Source organism: Hyla sarda, chromosome 3 (assembly GCF_029499605.1).
Source record: "Hyla sarda isolate aHylSar1 chromosome 3, aHylSar1.hap1, whole genome shotgun sequence".
Lineage (NCBI taxonomy): Eukaryota > Metazoa > Chordata > Amphibia > Anura > Hylidae > Hyla > Hyla sarda.
The window spans coordinates 49452997-49473736 of record NC_079191.1 but is presented as its reverse complement, the minus strand read 5'-3'; the positions used below and the strand labels follow the sequence as shown (position 1 = coordinate 49473736).

General features: G+C 42.2%; 1 protein-coding gene across 3 annotated transcripts in view; it reads right to left on the bottom strand.

Moving 5' to 3' along the window:
* Nucleotides 1-20740, bottom strand: part of HPCAL1 (hippocalcin like 1) — a 198026-nt gene that overhangs the window by 112220 nt on the left and 65066 nt on the right. For all 3 annotated transcript variants that reach the window (XM_056564182.1, XM_056564180.1, XM_056564181.1), the window contains exon 2: nt 19148-19210. The gene's annotated coding sequence lies outside the window, so the exon portion shown is untranslated. The remainder of the gene's footprint in view (nt 1-19147; nt 19211-20740) is intronic.

Here is a 20740-nt window from a genome sequence, read left to right as displayed (position 1 = left end):
GTGTTCCCAGGTTGCAGTGCTGCCCGGGACATTACATCACTAGTCAGGTGATCAGAGGGAGCCTGTCTGCTTCAATGGGTGGAACAACCGCTGGGTGGGAAGGAGATCATTCTGCATGCTGGGAGTTGTAGTTTTGCAAGTCCTGGAGGCACACTGGTTGGGAAGCACTGGCTAACTGTTGAGATTGAGCGGTCGCGCTAGTAACTGTGCTGTTTACAAAGGCCAATGTGCCGCCAACAAACAATAATTTATTGGGTCTAAAAAAGTGTTTTTTCTAAACTGGATAACCCCTTTAATAGGTTTGCACTAGTTTAGATTTTAAGGTTAGATGATATGTTTTTGGAAACCATACTTATACAGTAATTTTTTTTGACATCTTGACATTAAAAAATAAAAATGGGGTGTCCTATAGCTGGGATTCCGAATGGTGCCTGGGACCAAAATGTTTTGGATGTGACTAACTCCTCATAAGGCACTAACATAGCTCAGAAAAGTGAATACTAATGTTAAATGTGCTAATTTGTACTTTTCTGTAAATTTTCTGTTTTATTTTTTGTTTGCCACTAGGTGTCTCCCTACTTGTCCAGAGCACATTTTCCTGCATCTTTTGCACAGACTTTGGACTCCTGCTGGCCTGGCAGAAGTCTAAAATCAGGAAATGCTGTGTGGTGTGTGTGCAGCCTTAGCCAATCAAAGCTCATCGCACACACTGAACTGCTCTGGGCTGTGTGTAGCAGAGTGAGGGAGGAAGTTCTCCCCTGTATGGCTTCAGATGATGTCACACCTGCTGGGTAACGCCCCTTCCCAGTCTGTGAATCTGACTGAGCGGAAAATACAGAGCAATATCAAGGTAGAAAACTGACAAATAATAAAAATAAAGTCAGGGGGTGGTTTATCATGATGGGGGCAGCGAACTGGGAGGATTATAAAATGTAACAAGATCATGAGAGGTACTCTTTAAAGGGGTACTCCACTTTTTCTTAAATCAACTGATGACAAAGTTAAACTGATTTGTAAATTACTTCTATTTAAAAATCTTAATCCTTCTAGTACTTATCAGCTTCTGTATGCTCCAGACGAAGTTGTTTTCTTTTTGAATTTCCTTTCTGTCTGACCACAGTGCTCTCTGCCGACACCTTTGTCCATGTCAGGAACTGTTCAGAGCAGGGTAGGTTTTCTATGGGCATTTGCTTCTACTCTGGAGAGTTTCTAAAATGGACAGAGGTGGCAGCAGAGAGCACTGTAGTCAGACAGAAATGAAATTCAAAAAGAAAAGAACTTCCTGTGGAGTATACAGAAGCTGATAAGTACTGGAAGGATTAAGATTTTTTAATAGAAGTAATTTACAAATCTGTATCACTTTCTGGCACCAGTGGATTAAAAAAAAAAAAAGTTTTCCAGCGGAGTACCCGTTTAATTCATTGCTGGTCATGGGTCGTGATTCGGGAATCTAGGATTCCAGGTGAGGGAGTAACAATAGAGGATGTCGAAATGGGCCTCATGGCTCTTCAGCCACATGCAGAACTATGAATGCTGATGTCTGCTACACACTAAGGGGGAGATTTATCAAAACCTGTGCAAAAGAAAAGCTGTGCAGTTGCCCATAGCAACCAATCAGATCCCTACTTTCACTTTTGAAAAAGCCTCTGAAAAATGAAAGAAGCGATCTGATTGGTTGCTATGGGCAACTGGACAACTTTTCCTCTGGACAGGTTTTGATAAATCTCCCCCTAAGAGTATGCCTCCAGCTGTTGCAAACTACAACTCCCAGCATGCACGGACAGCCTTCGGCTGTCCGGGCATGCTGGGAGTTGTAGTTTTGCAACAGCTGGAGGCACCCTGGTTGGGAAACACTGACCTACTGCCTTGAAGTAAAACTTTCTTTACGTGGAAATATGTATTTCAATCCGACGTTAAAGGAAAGGAAAACTGTTTTCGTGTAAATCCGCAAACAGATGTGAGAATTTTCTCTGCGGTCACATAAGTCAACATACATATGCCTTGTCTGATCTGAACAGCAGCTGTGAGCCTAAGGGATCCGATGAAGCAGAAGGCATTGATCTTTATAGCATACTGACATTTCCTAATACGGACAAAAACTTCTGGAAAGAAATTGCGATATTCACATTTAGCAGCCTTTGTTCATATGATCGAAAGGTAAGTTAGGGTGGGTTCCCACTACATTTTCTCCCATACGGGAACGCATGCGGCAGGGGAGAGCTAAAACCTCGTGCTCCCTCCGTATGTGCTCCCTTATGTAATTCATTTCAATGAGCCGGCCGGAGTGAAACTTTTGGTCGGCTCATTTTTGTGCTGTATGCGCTTTTACAACCGGACCTCAAACCGTGGTTGACCACAGTTTTAGGTCTGGGGAAAAAGCGCATACAGGGCAAAAATGAATTGACCGAACGTTTCACTCCGGCCGGCTCATTGAAATGAATTACATACGGGAGCACATACGGAGGGAGCACGAGGTTTTAGCTCTCCCCTGCCGTATGCGCTCCCGTATGGGGGAAAACATGATGTGAACCCAGCCTTACCTGTGCTACATTGAATCCATTAATGTACGTCAATAATATACAATTTGAAAAAGACATAAAACAGCAAATATGTTTTTTACAGCGCTAAAAAGTTTGATCAAAATGTCTACTAAAAACTTCAAGGGAATCTGTTGGCTGTATTTGCTGTTATGTCATTGGATAGCTGGTAGGGTATAACAGTAAATTATATCTATTCTGGAGCGGATGGTGGTTGCCAAACCTATAAAATCAACTTTTTATTTCTCAGCCATGTGTCAAAGAGGCGGGGCTGAGCTGCTCAAGTGCCACAGCTTGGCAAGCCTTCTCACTGACCCCCAACCTCCCAGTCCATCCTTTTTGAATGCACAGAGCTCTTGACAACAGTCAAAGAGGTGCTGGGAGGTGAGGGAGGAAGAATGCCTGGCTGCGGCACTTAAGCAGCTCAGCCTTGCTTCTTTGACATGTGGTGTCCCAGCACCAATGGCTGTCCTGTGGCTTTGAACTGCTTTGGGCAGCCTTGCAGCACAAGTGTTGGGCCTCTGAAAGACTTCTTGTTCTATTAAGTATGTTTGCACTTTATTAAGAAACTAATATATTTTACTATAATTATCTTGTTGTTGATATATGTTAAAATGTGTGTTACTGTACCATTAAGAGATGAGCCGTGTAAACCCCATGTGACCCTGCCTGCCAATGGGAACCCCTAAATTCTTATCCATATAGTGAAGTGAGGGAGGACTTGCCCCAGTTCCTGTGAGGGCTCATTGTGAGCCACAGTGTGGTAAAGGTGTGTGGTGTGTGGAAGTCTAAAGGGAAGGCCCAGATCAAATTTATTCAATCCGGTCCTTCTGCAAGGATCACCCGCATGGTGGAAGTTTATGCCCCGGCGGAGAAGGCTACAATGCCTTGACAAAACCCTACCTAATAGGATTCATCTACCTGCCTTACAAGTCAGTATCAATTCATTTGGTGAAAGCACCACAAATCCCAGCAAGGCAATAGGGCTCCCAAGGGGTTACGCTGCATCCTCTCACTCTGCACCAGACTGTGCATGTAATACCCTGCTCATTAAAGAGACAGTTACCCGTAACCTGACGTCGGTGTGTTCCTTTACTTCCTGTGTCTGGCCCAGGAGACGCTGTCTCCAATCTCGGACCATGTATAGGATAACGGTGCCCTGGCGTCACAAAGTGATAGGGTATTTCTCTACACCACCCGTGGTACCACGGACACGTGGCTGAAAAATAAAAAGAGGATTTTATAACTTTGTCAACCACTATCAGCTCCAAGAAAAGTACAGTTTGCTTTTATACCCTAACAGCTATTCAATTGTGTGAATGCAGCTCCTAGCTAATACAGCCGACAGATTCCCGAAACATGAGATTCTTAGTACACGTTTTGATCAAACTTCATTAGTTAAAAATGGGATTCCTTATCAAACTTAGCATCCATTTTTTCCAGTGAGATATTGTTGCTAATTGTGAATTTTTTGCATTTACTGTCCTTTTTTGTCTAGCATTATAGGGGTATTCCGAAATTTTTAATTAATTATTTGACTGTGCTAACACGGGCTGCAAAGTTAGTGCAGTTCATAATATGGTGTCTGTACCTGTGTTTCACAATGGTCTCGCAATTCTGTGATCTTTGCCTCAATGTTTATTTTTAACAGCATACAAAAATGACTGTCTCAGGTTTTCCCAGGTTGTGGCCCGAGACATTACATTACTAGTCAGGAGTTCAGAGGGTGCCTGTCTGCTTCAATGAGCAGAGCGATTGCTGGGTGGGAGATCATTCTGCAAGAATTTGCAACAGCTGGAGGAACTAAGTTCAGAAAATACCGGCCTTTTGTGTTTAAGGGAACACAGGTGTGTTTCAATGAGTGGGGTGGCTGATGAATGGGAGGGAGGAAAGTGACCTAACACTTACAAACATGGAATTATGGGACTAGTAGTTTGAGAGAACGAAATCCAACAGGAAATAGCCAGTTCACAAAAAGATAACCACAAAGTTATGGTAATCTTACAACATTTTATTGGTGTTTTTTTTGTCATGGAGCCAAAAAATATATCTCAAGTAATTGTTTTTCCAAAGATGCAGAATGCTGTAGCAATGTTTATTTTATTTTTTTCACTTTCCTTTTCTCATAGACCTCAATAGTTGTTTTTCCTGATTGAAAAATGCATGTAAAGTGTGTAAAGGAGACCTAATAGAATATACATTATGTTATTTTTACTTTACAGAAAAATGCTGCAGTTTTGCTGTGAAAACACCACAGTGTTTTGCGGTAGTCGTGGCAATTAAGTGACTTTTAAATGGGTCAGAATATCTGTAGCATTTAGACATGCACCATAATGAGTGGATTTGCACATTTGACAATGAATAAAATGCGTTTTTTTAAACCAATATTTATGTATTTGGAATCAGCAGTAGCCGACATGCAGAACTTCTACAGCTAAATCCACATCTGTTTTTCATGGCAGATTTTGCCTTTCACATTGGTGTCAGTAGGGAAAATCCACAATAAATCTGCAACATTAGGCCATGTTCCAGAATATCCGTGCGTAATTCTGCAGAATTCCGCATGCATCACCATCAACATGCATTGATTTCAATGGGATTCTGCTGCACTGTTTACATGGGAGAATTTCCGCTCCAGATGTTTCTGCCGGGGAAATTCCGATTCTGCCGTCCGCAGTAAGAATAGCCATGTTTATGCTTTCTGTGGATTCCGCAAGGAAATGCATTACTGTCTGAGACGGCACATTTTCCGAGCAGTCCTAGTGCCAGCATGCTCTGCCAGCACTTCGCTGTCGGTGGAATGTCCACATGGAAATTTTCCGTGCGGACATTCCACCATGTGAACAAAGCCTATTTTTCACAGTGCACGTCAGCTTTTACATGGATTCCAATTATAAAGGCAATTTTATAAGTTTAGCAACCACCAGGTCTTAGGACTGAGGCAAAAAATGAACAACATGTCTCAGGTTTATAGAAATTACAGTAACACTTTAACCTCTTAAGGACGCAGGGTGTACCTGTACATCCCGCGCCCTCCTGTGATACAACGCAGGATCATGCAGTAACCTCGCATCATATTGGGTCGGCCCCGGTGGCTAACGGTAGCCGAGACCCGGGGCTAATAACAGACATCATCGATCGCGGTGATGTCCGGTATTAACCTTTTAGACGCAGCGGTCAAAGTTGATTGCTGCGTCTAAAGTAAAAGAAAGCTTTCCTGGCTGCTCAGTCGGGCTGATTGGGACTATCGCGGTAAACCGCGGGGTCCTAATCAACGAGGACACACGAGATGGGTCCTTACCTCCCTCCTGTGCGTTCAATCGGCGATTGATTGCTCCAAGCCTGAGATCCAGGCTCGAGCAATCGACCGCCGATAACACTGATCAATGCAATGCTATGGCATATCATTGATCAGTGTAAGAGATCAGTGTAATGCATGTTATAGTCCCCTATGTGAGTATATTGCTAAAAAAAAAAGTGTAAAAAAAAGTTAATAAGTGTGATTTAACCCCTTCCCTAATAAAAGTTTGAATCACCCCCCTTTTTCCATAAAAAATGTAAATAAAAATAAATAAACATATGGGGTATCTCCGTGTGTGTAAATGTCAGAACTATAAAAATATATCATTAATTAAACCGCACAGTCAATGGCGTACATGTAAAAAAATTACAAAGTCCAAAATAGCGTATTTTTGATCACTTTTTATACCTTAAAGAATTTAATAAAAAGCGATCAAAAAGTCAGATCAAAACAAAAACGGTACTGATAAAAACTTCAGATCACGGCACAAAACTGTAGCCCTCAAACATCCCTGTATGCAGAAAACTAAAAAAGTAAATTAGGGACTATTTTAAACATATTCATTTTCCTGCATGTAGTTATGATTTTTTCCAGAGGTAAGACAAAATCAAACCTATATAAGTAGGGTATCATTTTAATCGTATGGACCAACAGAATAAAGATAAGGTGTCATTTTTACCGAAAAATGTACTGCGTAGAAACGGAAGCCCCCAAAAGTTACAAAATTGCGTTTTTTCTTCAATTTTGTCGCACAATGATTTTTTTTCCCTTTCGCTGTAGATTTTTGGGTAAAATGACTGATGTTACTGCAAAGTAGAATTGATGACACAAAAAATAAGCCATCATATGGGTTTTTAGGGGTTAAGATATTGTATATTAAAGGCTTCAACTACATCCAGGTAAAAGACGTATATATCCAGTTCTTGATAATGTCATAAATTGATTTTTAGTAATTTGCTTTAAAAGGACAGACCCATGGGTCCATGTGAACCACTGGATTATCTGTTTATTCTGTCATCACCAGTTTACAAATCCATCCTGTGACTGGAAAAAAAAATGTATCATGTAAACCAGTGGTCTCCAAACTGCGGCCCTCCAGATGTTGCAAAACTACAACTCCCAGCATGCCCGGACAGCCGTTGGCTTTTTTTTGGATTTTTTAAAAGAAGTAATTTACAAATCTGTTTAACTTTCCGTAACCAGTTGGTATATAAAAAAAAGTTTTTGCCTGGATAACCCCTTTAAGAGATGAAACTCCAACAGGACATACCCAGTTAACAGAAGGATAGCCTAATAGGTAAGTACTAAAATCACCTTAGGGTACATTCATACGTATGCAGATTTGATGCGCAGGATTTTCTGCTGCAGATTTCAATGTAAACTAAATGACTGAGCACCGCTTCTAATCTGCAGTTACAAATCCTGCGCAGGATCCTGTATGTGTGAACGCACCCTTATGGTGGATAACCCCTTTAAAAATCCCAACAGGAAACACGTGAAGATTGCTGAAGGTTCATAATAATAATAATAATAATAATAATAATAATAACAGAAATAATAATAATAATATAATAATTACTATATTATTAACAAATTCCACACTTTACAATACAGAGGTGCATACATACATATGTGCAGTGCCCCAGTACCCGTGTCCCAGCTACTAAAGTATAAAGTTGTTTTGTGAGTGAGGAATCTCTTTCCAAAAGGTCTAAATCTTTATTTGGGTATCGTAAGCTTAACTTATACACTGACATTTTACCTGTTAAACTGACACTTCTGCATACACTGAGGTATTATAGAAGTGCAAGGGTTAATATTTCTATTTACCACCACCACTGGTGAGTTAAGTTTATATTTGCATGTAAGGATAAATGGAACATTGGTCACATGACCTTTCCCCCAGACAGCTTCTGCTAGAGTCCATTAAAGGGGTACTCCAATGAAAAATTTTTTTTTTAAATCAACTGGTGCCAGAAAGTAAAACAGATTTGTAAATTACTTTTATTTAAAAATTGTAATCCTTCCAGTACTTTTCAGCTACTATATGTTTCACAGGAAGTTCTTTTCTTTTTGAATTTCCTTTATGTCTTACCACAGTGCTCTCTGCTGAAACCTCTGTCCATTTTAGGAACTGTCCAGAGCAGGATAGGTTTGCTTTGGGGATTTGCTCCTACTATGGACAGTTCCTAAAATGATCAGAGGTGTCAGCAGAGAGCACTGTGGTCAGACAGTAAAGAAATACAAAAAGAAAAGAACTTCCTGTGAAGCATATAGCAGCTGATAAGTACTGGAAGGATTGAGGTTTTTAAATAGAAGTAATTTACAAATCTGTTTAACATTCTGGCACCAGTTGATTTTAAAAAAAAAATTCAGTGGAGTACCCCTTTAAATGGGCACTGTCAGATACAAAAACTTTTGATATGTTGTAAAGCGTGTATAACCAATAGGTTTTGCAATTGCTTTCATTAGAAATTTTTCAGTATTTCATACCAAAAAATCCAGTCAAACAACTGCCCCCCTGCCTGCTTGGAGACATACTAGTCCTGCTGTGTCCATGCATCATCACCTATGTCATGGACACACTTCTATGATTGACAGCTGTGAGCGCAGGGCTCACAGCTGGAGGAAAAATCCTCCCACTGTCATCTTGTGTCCTATTACTGTCAGTGAGGACAAGCTGGGAGTTGTAGTTTTGCTAATGCTAGAGGAGATGTGATCAGACAGCATACTGAGGGAGGGGGCGGAGACCTGCACAGTGAGGCCACGCCCCCTCCCTTTGGGAGGAATTCAGACTAGTGAGCTAAATTAAAAGTGTAATAAAAAAAAAATAAAGGTGCTAGACACATAAAAATTATATGTACATGGTCAGGATTAGGAACTGAGTGATATATTTAAAAAAAAAAATGTTGTTGGATCTGACGGGTACACTTTAAGTTAAACCTTCTCTACCCAAAAGTCAGGAACTAGTAAAGTCATAGTGGAGGGCAGACATACCTGAGAAAGTTTTCATTTAGTCACAAGAAAAAGCCGGCTACCAGAAAATAACCAAACCCTTTCTTTGCTAGAAACTACAGTTCCAGTTTCTAAAAGCTAAGCTAGGTCGGACTATATCAAGCCTGTGCTAAAAGGACATTCATCTCTAAAAGCCTGACCCTGCGTCAAGAGGGAGAATCATCTGCTCAGTAGAGAAAATAGATGAGCAAAGACTAATTTGCAAACATTTTAAGGGGTACTCTGGGCAAATAAAACTTATCTCCTGCAAAGGGGACACATTTTATTTGCATGGAGTACCCCTTTAAGTCCTAGTGGACTTCCATTCCAAGTAAGTGCTCTATCACAATCATCTTTAGTGTACACCCGCGATAGGGAACAGTGCCGCACCTAAGCATGAGTGAAGTCTTCTAAAGTATCTACAACAGAGTTACCCACCATGTGAAGGCCTTCTACAGTGGAGAATGACCTTATGGGACTGTGTATACTTCACTAGCTACACCATAGAAATGCTAAAAAGCATATCTAGAGACTCTCTGTGTCGGCTCATAGCGGCAGATTTCCCGCTGTAGACACAGTAGCTACGTGTAGTAGATGCGCAGTCGGAGCAGACACAGCAGTGAGCCTGCTCTTGTGACTGTCGTTGGCGCATCCGCATCGTAAAATACACTGTGGATGCGCTATTTGTGACCCTGCTCTTACAAAAAGCAGCACTGGTTTACAGGGGGGACTCACAGGATTAATAAAACCACCAAGCCATCTGTGACACTACAATAAACTTTGCCTGAGGGGACTACTGCCCTCAGCTGCCCTGTACTACTACACCCATCTTCCCTGTTGGCACCACAATTAATTATCACGTTTCCTAGGTCGTCCCCCTCTATCCCCCCCCCCCCCCCCCCCCATTCCCCAGTTTACATAATTTTCTATTACAGGAATTTCAGGGGGGAGAAAAGAATATGTCTGGCTGGCCTCTCTGTATCTAAAGAGGCAGATAAGATAGATATACATAAAGTTATAGATTCTGTGCTCCCATAAGGGAAGTGGATGGGGACACATTGTGTGTGATATCACTTAAGTGTGAAAACATGACCAGATGTATGTCCTTGGACCAGGACGGCTGCTACATACACCAGACATCAAACATTTAGCTTATCATATAACAAAGGACACCAGTCTACACTAGAGGCCTGATATGTTGCTCTTTAACTTAGTTTTTTCCACAGAGGCAAAATTCCCAAGCTGTGGGTTAAATAGCCGCAAGACTCCTGGTACAACCAGTCAGTGCTGTTAAAGGGGTACTATGGTGGAAAACTTTTCTTTTTTTTTTATTAAATCAACTGGTGTCAGAAAGTTAAACAGATTTGTAAATTACTTCTATTAAAAAATCTTAATCCTTCCAGTACTGATCAGCTGCTGTATACTACAGAGGAAATTCTTTTATTTTGGGATTTCTTTTCTTTCACGACCACAGTGCTCTCTGCTGACAGCTCTGTCCATTTTAGGAACTGTCCAGAGCAGCATGTGATTTGTTCCTGCTCTGGACAGTTCCTGATATAGACAGAGGTGTCAGCAGAGAGCACTGTGGTAGTGACAGAAAATAAATCCAAAAAGAAAAGAACTTTCTCTGTAGTATACAGCCGTTAATAAGTGCTGGAAAGATTAAGATTTACTAATAGAAGTAATTTACAAATCTGTTTAACTTTCTGGGATCAGTTGATTTGAAAAAAATAAAAGTTTTCCACCGGAGCACTCCTTTAAATTGTACGGTCTTGTTGTCCTGCTACAGAGAATCAGGTGGAGAGCGCAGTGAAGCCGGCTGTCACTGCTCCCTGTCACTGCAGGTATGCACTCCACCTGATTCTCTGTAGCCGGACAACAAGACTGTACAATTTAACAGCATTGACTGGTTGTACCAGGAGTCTTACGGCATTTTATCCCACAGCTTGGGATTTTGTACTTGTAAACTTGACATCATGAGTTCCTGTCCCTCATATAGCTGGATGGGATAAAGCTCGTCTGCATACTATCAGATAACAATATAGTTGCACATCTGAAATTCTGTTGCATAATATCATTTAGCATTTACTTGCATTGTCATAACAGATCTGCACTTACCTGAGTATTTGTTTGCTCTTTATTGTTTATACATACGTTACCCCTGAGGATGCCGATTTATCCCGGCAAAAACGCGTCGGGAAACCTTTGCTGTTGTGCTATGATATGGTGCAAATAGACATTTCTTTGTTGTTTGTTAGGGGGGATGTGGACTTCGGATGCAAGATTGCCATATGCAAATAATGCTGTATTGGTAGTTATTGTCCTCCATTCCCTTTTTTTGGCTGCTAAATTGCTACTTGTACATTATCCGGCCCTGCCAGAGACTGCGACTTGCGTCTCTTCTGGCTGTTTTAATGTGCAGATTGCTTGGTGTTGACAGTCTACATATCTAGGATATACAAGGTATGAATATTGTACCATAGAGCAGTGTTTTCCAACCAGTGTGACTCCATCTGTTGCAAAACTACAACTCTTACCATGCCCGGTTGAACCATGCCACACTGGTTGGAAAATACCTATTGTCTCATACATTGTATGCTTTTTTGCTCCTCATATTTTCTAGTAGATTCTAAGCAGGACCCTCACTCCTCTTGTGTACCATCTATTGTCTTATAGCTCTTGTGTTCCCCATATTCCCCAGAATAGCAGATTGTGAGCAGGACCCTCACTCCTCTTGCCTGAGTTAATATTAGTTTGGTGTTTTATGTTCCATTTCGTCTATATATGTGCTGCCCAGGTGAGGGTAGTGGTCCCTCTGACAAAGTACCGTATATACTCGAGTATAAGCCGACCCGAATATAAGCCGAGGCCCCTAATTTCACTCCAAAAACCCAGGAAAAGTTATTGACTCGACTATAAGCCTAGGGTGGGAAATACATCATCCCCCCATGTCATCATCCAGACCCCCGTCATTAACACCCTCATCATCACCTGTCATCATCCCCCCCTTCATCACCGCCTGTCATATGGGGGTCTGGATGATGACGAAGGCCGCAGTGGTCTTCAACCTGCGGACCTCCAGATGTTTCAAAACTACAACTCCCAGCATGCCCGGACAGCCGATGGCTGTCTGGGCATGCTGGGAGTTGTAGTTTTGAAACATCTGGAGGTCCGCAGGTTGAAGACCACTGAGGGCGGAGAGTTCACTCGAGTATAAGCCGAGGGGAGTGTTTTCAGCACGAAAAATCGTGCTGAAAAACTCGGCTTATACTCGAGTATATACGGTATTTTACAGTGTCATGTATGGCAGAGTGGTCTTGCTAACCTGGAGAGTCTTCTTATGAGCCCATGTAACTTTTGAAAATGGTGCGGGAGGGTCCGCAAAATATCGTGAATCCTTGACCTTGGGGTACACTGGAGTGAGGTGTCTGGGATTGTACCAGTGTGCAATGGAAACAGTCCAGACACACCAGTAACGTGCAAACTGAGCCTCACGGTGCAAAATTCAGACCAGGTTCACCTTGTGGCACAGAATTGCAAAGTTACAAAGTTCTGTAGGATGGATGAATAGAATTACCCCTTTGTAGTTGCTCCACAAGCAGGTTTACTGTCTCTAAATATGCTTTTCTAACCTTTGGGGTTGCTAGACAGGGGCATAGCTATAGGGGGCGCAGAGGTAGCATTCGCACCAGGCCCTGGTACCTAAGAGGACCCCAAAGCAAAATTGGCCCATAAGAGACCAGTATTATATTTGGCACATGGGGCCTTGTTGCACATTTTGCATTGGGCCCAGAAGCAACAAGTAACACCTCCAGTGCTACGGGTGATGCATGTGGAGTTCCATTAGGTAATACTCTACTGTAGATGGCCTCCGGAGCTATGGTGATTGCATGTGGAGTCCCATTAAGTAATACTCTACTGTAGATGGCCTCCGGAGCTACGGTGATGCATGTGGAGTTCCATTAACCCCTTAAGGACTAAGGACGTACCGGTACGTCCTTGGTCCTGCTCTTCTGATATAACGCGGGGTTACACAGTAACCCCGCGTAATATCACGGCGGGCCCGGCGTCATAGTGAAGCCGGGACCCGCCTCTAATAGCGCGCAGCGCCGATCGTGGCGCCGCGCGCTATTAACCCTTTAGCCGCGCGCTCACAGCTGAGCAGCGCGGCTAAAAGTGAAAGTTCCCGGCTAGCTCAGTCGGGCTGTTCGGGATAGCCGCGGCTAATCGCGGCATCCCGAACAGCTGACAGGACAGCGGGAGGACCCCTTCCTGCCTCCTCGCTGTCCGATCGCCGAATGGCTGCTCAGTGCCTGAGATCCAGGCATGAGCAGTCATGCGGCAGAATCGTTGATCACTGGTTTCTTATGAGAAACCAGTGATCAACATAGAAGATCAGTGTGTGCAGTGTTATAGGTCCCTATGGGACCTATAACACTGCAAAAAAAAAGTGAAAAAAAAAAAGTGAATAAAGATCATTTAACTCCTCCCCTATTAAAAGTTTGAATCACCCCCCTTTTCCAATAAAAAAAAAACACAGTGTAAATAAAAATAAAAATAAACATATATGATATCACCGCGTGCGGAAATGTCCGAATTATAAAAATATATCATTAATTAAACCGCTCGGTCAATGGCGTGCGCGCAAAAAAATTCCAAAGTCCAAAATAGTGCATTTTTGGTCACTTTTTATATAATTTAAAAATGAATAAAAAGCGATCAATAAGTCCTATCAATGCAAAAATGGTACCGTTAAAAACTTCAGATCACGGCGCAAAAAATGAGCCCTCATACCGCCCCATACACGGAAAAATAAAAAAGTTATAGGGGTCAGAAGATGACAATTTTAAACTTATTAATTTTCCTGCATGTAGTTATGATTTTTTCCAGAAGTCCGACAAAATCAAACCTATATAAGTAGGGGATCATTTTAATCGTATGGACCTACAGAATACATATCAGGTGTCATTTTTACCGAAAAATGTACTACGTAGAAACGGAAGCCCCCAAAAGTTACAAAACAGCGGTTTTTTTTCAATTTTGTCGCACAATGATTTTTTTCTCGCTTCACCGTAGATTTTTGGGCAAAATAACTGACGTCATTACAAAGTAGAATTGGTGGCGCAAAAAATAAGCCATCATATGGATTTTTAGGTGCAAAATTGAAAGAGTTATGATTTTTTAAAGGCAAGGAGCAAAAAACGAAAATGCAAAAACGGAAAAAAAACCCGGTCCTTAAGCGGTTAAGTAATACTCTACTGTAGATGGCCTCCGGAGCTACGGTGATGCATGTGGAGTTCCATTAAGTAATACTCTACTGTAGATGGCCTCCAGAGCTACGGTGATGCATGTGGAGTCCCATTAGGTAATACTCTACTGTAGATGGCCTCCAGAGCTACGGTGATGCATGTGGAGTCACATTAAGTAATATTCTACTGTAGATGGCCTCCGGAGCTACGGTGATGCATGCGGAGTTCCATTAGGTAATACCCTACTGTAGATGGCCTCCGGAGCTAAGGGTGATTGCATGTGGGGTCCCATTAAGTAATACTCTACTGTAGATGGCCTCCGGAGCTACGGTGATGAATGTGGAGTCCCATTAAGTAATACTCTACTGTAGATGGCCTCCGGAGCTACAGGTGATTACATGTGGAGTCCCATTAAGTAATACTCTACTGTAGGTGGCCTCCGGAGCTATGGGTAATTCCATGTGGAGCCCCATTAGGTAATGCTCTACTGTATGGCCTCCGGAGCTACGGTGATGCATGTGGAGTCCCATTAAGTAAAACTCTACTGTAGATGGCCTCCAGACCTATGGGTGATTGCATGTGGAGTCCCATTAAGTAATACTCTACTGTAGATGGCCTCCAGACCTATGGGTGATTGCATGTGGAGTCCCATTAAGTAATACTCTACTGTAGATGGCCTCCAGACCTATGGGTGATTGCATGTGGAGTCCCATTAAGTAATACTCTACTGTAGATGTGGTGTAGATACTCGAAAGACTTTACTTATAGTTATGTGGTGCAGTTCACTATCGCAGGGCATATATTAAAGTTGATTGTGACTTGATAAGACAGTCGTGGGTGAAGACCTCATGAATGTCACACGGTGCTGTGATCACCGTGACCTGACTCAGGTTACCAACTAGGACTGTAGGGTTTGGCAAAAACAGGGCTTGGTTACTTGCTTGCAGCAGGCCTCTTCTTGAGCAGGTTTCTGACTAGGCCGAAACCTTTCTCACATTTGACCTAGTAAAGAGAACAGGAACATCTTCACTCTACTCTGCCCAGGGCCGGGCTCTGAATGAATTGGTTTCAGACCTCTGGAGGAGAGAGGGACCTTCAGCCATGGCATGTATATATCCTTTTTGTATACAGCAGTCCCTCAACATAAGATGGTAATCCGTTCCAAACGGACCATCGTTTGTTGAAACCATTGCATATTGGGGGATCCGTGCAATGTAAAGTATAGGACAGTGGTCTACAACCTGCGGACCTCCAGATGTTGCAAAACTACAACACCCAGCATGCCCGGACAGCCGTTGGCTGTCCGGGCATGCTGGGTGTTGTAGGTTTGCAACATCTGGAGTTCCGCAGGTTGTAGACCACTGTTAGAGGAAGTTGTACTCACCTGTCCCCGCCGCTCCGGACCATCACCGCTCGTCACCGCTGCCCGGGATGTCGCCGTCCATCGCATGTTGAGAGATCCGTGCAATGTAAAGTATAGGACAGTGGTCTACAACCTGCGGACCTCCAGATGTTGCAAAACTACAACACCCAGCATGCCCGGACAGCCAACGGCTGTCCGGGCATGCTGGGTGTTGTAGTTTTGCAACATCTGGAGGTCTGCAGGTTGTAGACCACTGTTAGAGGAAGTTGTACTCACCTGTCCCCATCGCTCCGGACCGTCACCGCTCGTTACCGCTGCCCGTCCATCGCTGTCACCGCGACCCCGGGGTGTCCCCGACGCTCCAGCAAGGCCTCTGCTTCCCCGGCATCCGCGCTCTCCGTCGCCGCTATCATGTCGCTACGCACGCCGCTCCTATTAGATGACAGGATGGCGCGCGCAGCGACGTGATGACGTCGATGGAGAGCGCCGATGATGCAGAGGATCCCGAAGAGGACGCGCCGGAGCCCCGTGGACAGGTAAGTGATCGTCTGCGCTGCCGGATAGCCGTTTATGCGATGGTCCCGACATACAAAAGCATCGTATGTTGATGCTGCCTTCAACATGCGATGGCCTCTGAGAGGCCATCGCATGTTGAAATTATCGTATGTCGGGGCCATCGTAGGTCGAGGGGTCACTGTATATCCTTTTTCCAGCCATGCCCCCATTTTAACTGAACCTGATGTACAGCATTTCCCTTTACAGTGAATATTATAGTATGTCATCATAAATATCCTCAGGCCTTTCATGTCATTCCCACCCAACAGGCCATGAGGGTTGACACTTAGAAGAATGTGACATTAAGGAGGGGACACACGTGGAATGTTCTATGTGACGATAAGGAAATGATAAATAGTAAAGAGGAGGAACATAGGGGATTTTTGTACAGGGTGGTATGAGGAGATTAGTAAGAAACAGCAAGTATGGGAGAGGAAGAAAAATTACGTGGCTTTTTATTCACAATAGTTTATGGGGGAGATTTATCAAAACCTGTGTAGAGGAAGAGTGGTGCAGTTGCCCATAGCAACCAATCAGATTGCTTCTTTCATTTTCCACAGGTCTCTTTAAAAATGAAAGAAGCGAGCTGATTGGTTGCCATGGGCAACTGCACCACTCTTCCCCTGCACAGGTTGTGATAAATCTCTCCCTATAAGTTTTTGTCATATTTACATTTGCAGGACAGAACAAACAGACAGTTACATCCACCTATTGAAGTTAAATAAAATACATTAAAGGGGTACTCCGGTGAAAACCTTTTTTTCTTTTAAATCAACTGGTGGCAGAAAGTTAAACATATTTGTAAATTACTTCTATTAAAAAATCTTAATCCTTCCTGTACTTATTAGCTTCTGAATACTACAGAGGAAATCCTTTTCTTTTTGGAATGCTCTCTGATGACATCACGAGCACAGTTCTCTCTGCTGACGTTATTATAATAATAATAACACTTTATTTATTGTTGTACTTAGTGGGATTTGAACCCAAGTCCCCAGCACTGCAAAGCAGCAGTGCTAACCACTGAGCCACCATGCTGCCCTTAGCATACATCTTGGTTGCTAACATGGACAGAGATGTCAGCAGAGAGCACTGTGCTCGTGATGTCATCAGTGTTCCAAAAAGAAAGGAATTTCCTCTGTAGCATTCAGCAGCTAATAAGTACTGGAAGGATTAAGATTTTTTAATAGAAGTAATTTACAATTATGTTTAACTTTCTGCCACCAGTTGATTTAAAAGAAAAAAGGTTTTCACCGGAGTACCCCTTTAAGGGTCTATTTACACGAACAGTATTCTGTGCAGATTTGATACGCAGGATTTCAAGCTGCGTTCTGTCAGTCAGTTTACATTGAAATCTGCAGCAGAAAATCCTACGCATCAAATCTGCACAGAATACTGTACGTCTGAATAGACCATTAATGTTATTTTTCTGTTAAATGAATTTTGACGTTATCAAAATATATAGTGCATCAGTCGAGTGCACTTCACCAGGTTGTAACACACAAGGACAGCAGGCCTTGGGACTGAGAACTAGTGTGATCTAAACTTTTGACATATTTGGACAACACATTAAAAGTTAATGTAAATGGCTAAAATAATACTTAATTATATTAATAAAATAATGCTTTAGTACCTTAAATGGGCACTGTCAGAATCAAAAACTGTAAATATATATACATGTATACAAAACCTTGACTTTTCTAATATACTTTATAAAAAAAAAAAAAGTTCTCTTCTTTTTAAAGAAATCATGGATTATAAAAAAATAAACACTAGGGGTCCCCATACTATCCAGAACATAATTCTGTCTGGCTGCAGCAATATCTTTGTCCCAGCTCAAGCACAGGGAGGGTGTGAAGGAGGGAGTGTCACTCCTCTGTGCTCACCCCTGTCCTATTAGACTCCTGTCTAAAAACAGAGAGGAAGGGGTTACAGGGCTACAGTGATTGGATGAAGAGACCCAGCACAGCACAGCACAGCAGATTCAGGGAGGAAGTGAATTCATAGTGAGTGAGGGTGGGCTCAATGGTTGCCTGGGACATGCCCCTTCCTAAGCAGTGGATGCCAGAATGAGTGAGCAGCATAACAGAGGGATTTGTGAGCCAAATACAGAACCTATACACATAAAAAAAAAACACATAAAAGCATCTGCATGATCTAGTGAGTAACATATAGAAGCAGCATTTTTATCTGTGACATGACACTTACTCTCTAGGGGGGGGGGGGGGGGGTCAGAAAAGGCATTTTCCATAAATTACCATTAAAAAAAAGTTTTTTTTGTTTTTTTTTTAACCCCATTCCCCCTAAAAACCACAGGATAAAAAACTGTGTCTCAAAGAAGCCTGAAAGCACACTACGTAAGAACTGTTCCAAAATGACAAGAGCGTACAAGGCGTCAGGGCTGTGCTTCCTTCCGAAATTGGGGACTCGAATTTAAAATTTGTGACTTTTCTCAACAAGGAGTTGAACAAATCAGATCTACATAAGACATCTTGAACAACTAGTATAAAATATTCTTCACTATTGTGCGCAAAGTATAGCTATAGCATAGGGACGCTACCTTCACCAGTCGTTGCCACAACCGTGAGTCATCCTATGTGCGTAAGAACCAGGGCTCAAGTCCTGCAGGAACTCATTTAGAACGGAGTTCCTGCACTTTTTCCACAGCAGGAACTCAGTTCCCATTAGCAGGAGTCATGCAGGACCAGCCCTTAAAGGGGTACTCCGCCCCTAATCCGCCCCGGATAAGATGTCTGTGGCACCCCAGACATCCGTGTATGGAGTGAATTTTGCTCTGTGCCGAAAGACTGGCGAAGGGGGGCAAAGGCTCGTGACATCACGGCCATGCCCCCCTCAATGCAAGTCTATGATTTTGGGGTCCCTGCGATCAGACATCTTATCTTCTATCCTTTGGATGTCTAGGGGCGGAGTACCCCTTTAAGTGGAAATCTTGGGTGAGTTCTCACACTTTTTTTTTTACCAGGACTTGACCCCTGGTAAGAACCGGCACCTTATGCTCCACAAGGTGAAATCCTAAGAGTCCTGTTAGTGAGTGGATGATGTATGGATAGAAACACATTATATCTCATGCAGTCAATTCAAGGCCGGACTATGTATATTGTAATAATGGGAAATTGCTCGATAAACTTACTAGAAAGAAGACTTCTGCATCAAATCCCAGATCGGCGCAATGTGCGGCTGTCAGCACGGTATCCTGTAACGGAAGAGGAAGAAGCATGAAGTTGTTGTACCTGTAGTGTATTGTAGTGTAATATATATATATATATATATATATATATATATATATATATATATATACACACATATACACATATTTATATATATATATATATATACACATATATACATATATATATATATATATATATATATATACACACATATAATATATATATATATATATATATATATATATATATATATATATATATATATAGTACTGTCACAGTCTTTGTATGTACACCACTTGGTTAAAGTAGCGCCAAAAGCAAAACTTTCTATATACAACACAAAAGGACAAAAACGCAAAAGCTACAATCATCTCATTGTCACACTATGGCTAAACTGTGGCCCTCCATATGTTGCAAAACTACAACTCCCAGCATGCCCGGACAGCCGTTGGCTGTCCGGGCATGCTGAGAGTTGTAGTTTTGCAACTGGGGGCACCCTGCTTGGTAAACACTGCCTTAGACAATGGCAAAGTATGATGAATTCACGTGTAATCTATACTTTTTATCATGACGTGATTCTTAGGTGAAATTCTGGTGTTCGGCATTGATTCAGCTCAAGAACTTGTTGCATACAATTCTTTAAAGGGGTACTCCACTGGAAAACATTTTCTTTTAAATCAACTGATTTGTAAATTACTTCTATTAAAAAATCCCAATCCTTCCAGTACTTATCAGCTGCTATATGCTCCACAGGAAGTTCTTTTCTTTTTGAATTTCCTTTCTGTTTGACCACAAGTGCTCTCTGCTGACACCTCTGTCCAGGTCAGGAACTGTCCAGAGCAAGAGAGGATTGCTATAGGGATTTGCTCCTACTCTGGACAGTTCCTGGACAGAGGTGTCAGCAGAGAGCACTGTGGTCAGGCTGAAAATAACTACACAACTTCCTGTGGAGCATGCAGCAGCTGATAAGCGCTGGAAGGATTGAGATTTTTGAATAGTAATCTATAAATCTGTTTAACGTTTTGATACCAGTTGATTTGAAAACATTTTGTATCCCTTAAATGGGTACTCCACTGGAATTTTTTTTTTTTTTTTTATCAACTGGTGCCAGAAAGTTAAAAAGATTTGCAAATTACTTCTGTTAAAAAATCCAGTACTTATCAGCTGCTGTTATGATCCACAGGAAGTTCTTTTCTTTTTGAATTTCCTTTCTCCCTGACCACAGTGCTCTCTGCTGACACCTCTGTTCATTTTAGGAACTGTCCAGAGCAGGAGAGGTTTTCTATGGGGATTTGCTCCTACTCTGGGCAGTTCCTAAAATGGACAGAGGTGTCAGCAGAGAGCACTGTGGTCAGGCAGAAAGGAAATTCACAAAGAAAAGAACTTCCTCTGTATTATGCAACAGCTGATAAGTACTAGAAGGATTGAGATTTTTTAACAGAAGTCATTTACAAATCTGTTTAACTTTCTGGCACCAGTTGATTTAAAAGAAAATGTTTTCCAGTGGAGTACCTCTTTAAACATTATACAGTAAACTAGATCCTCAAAGTAGA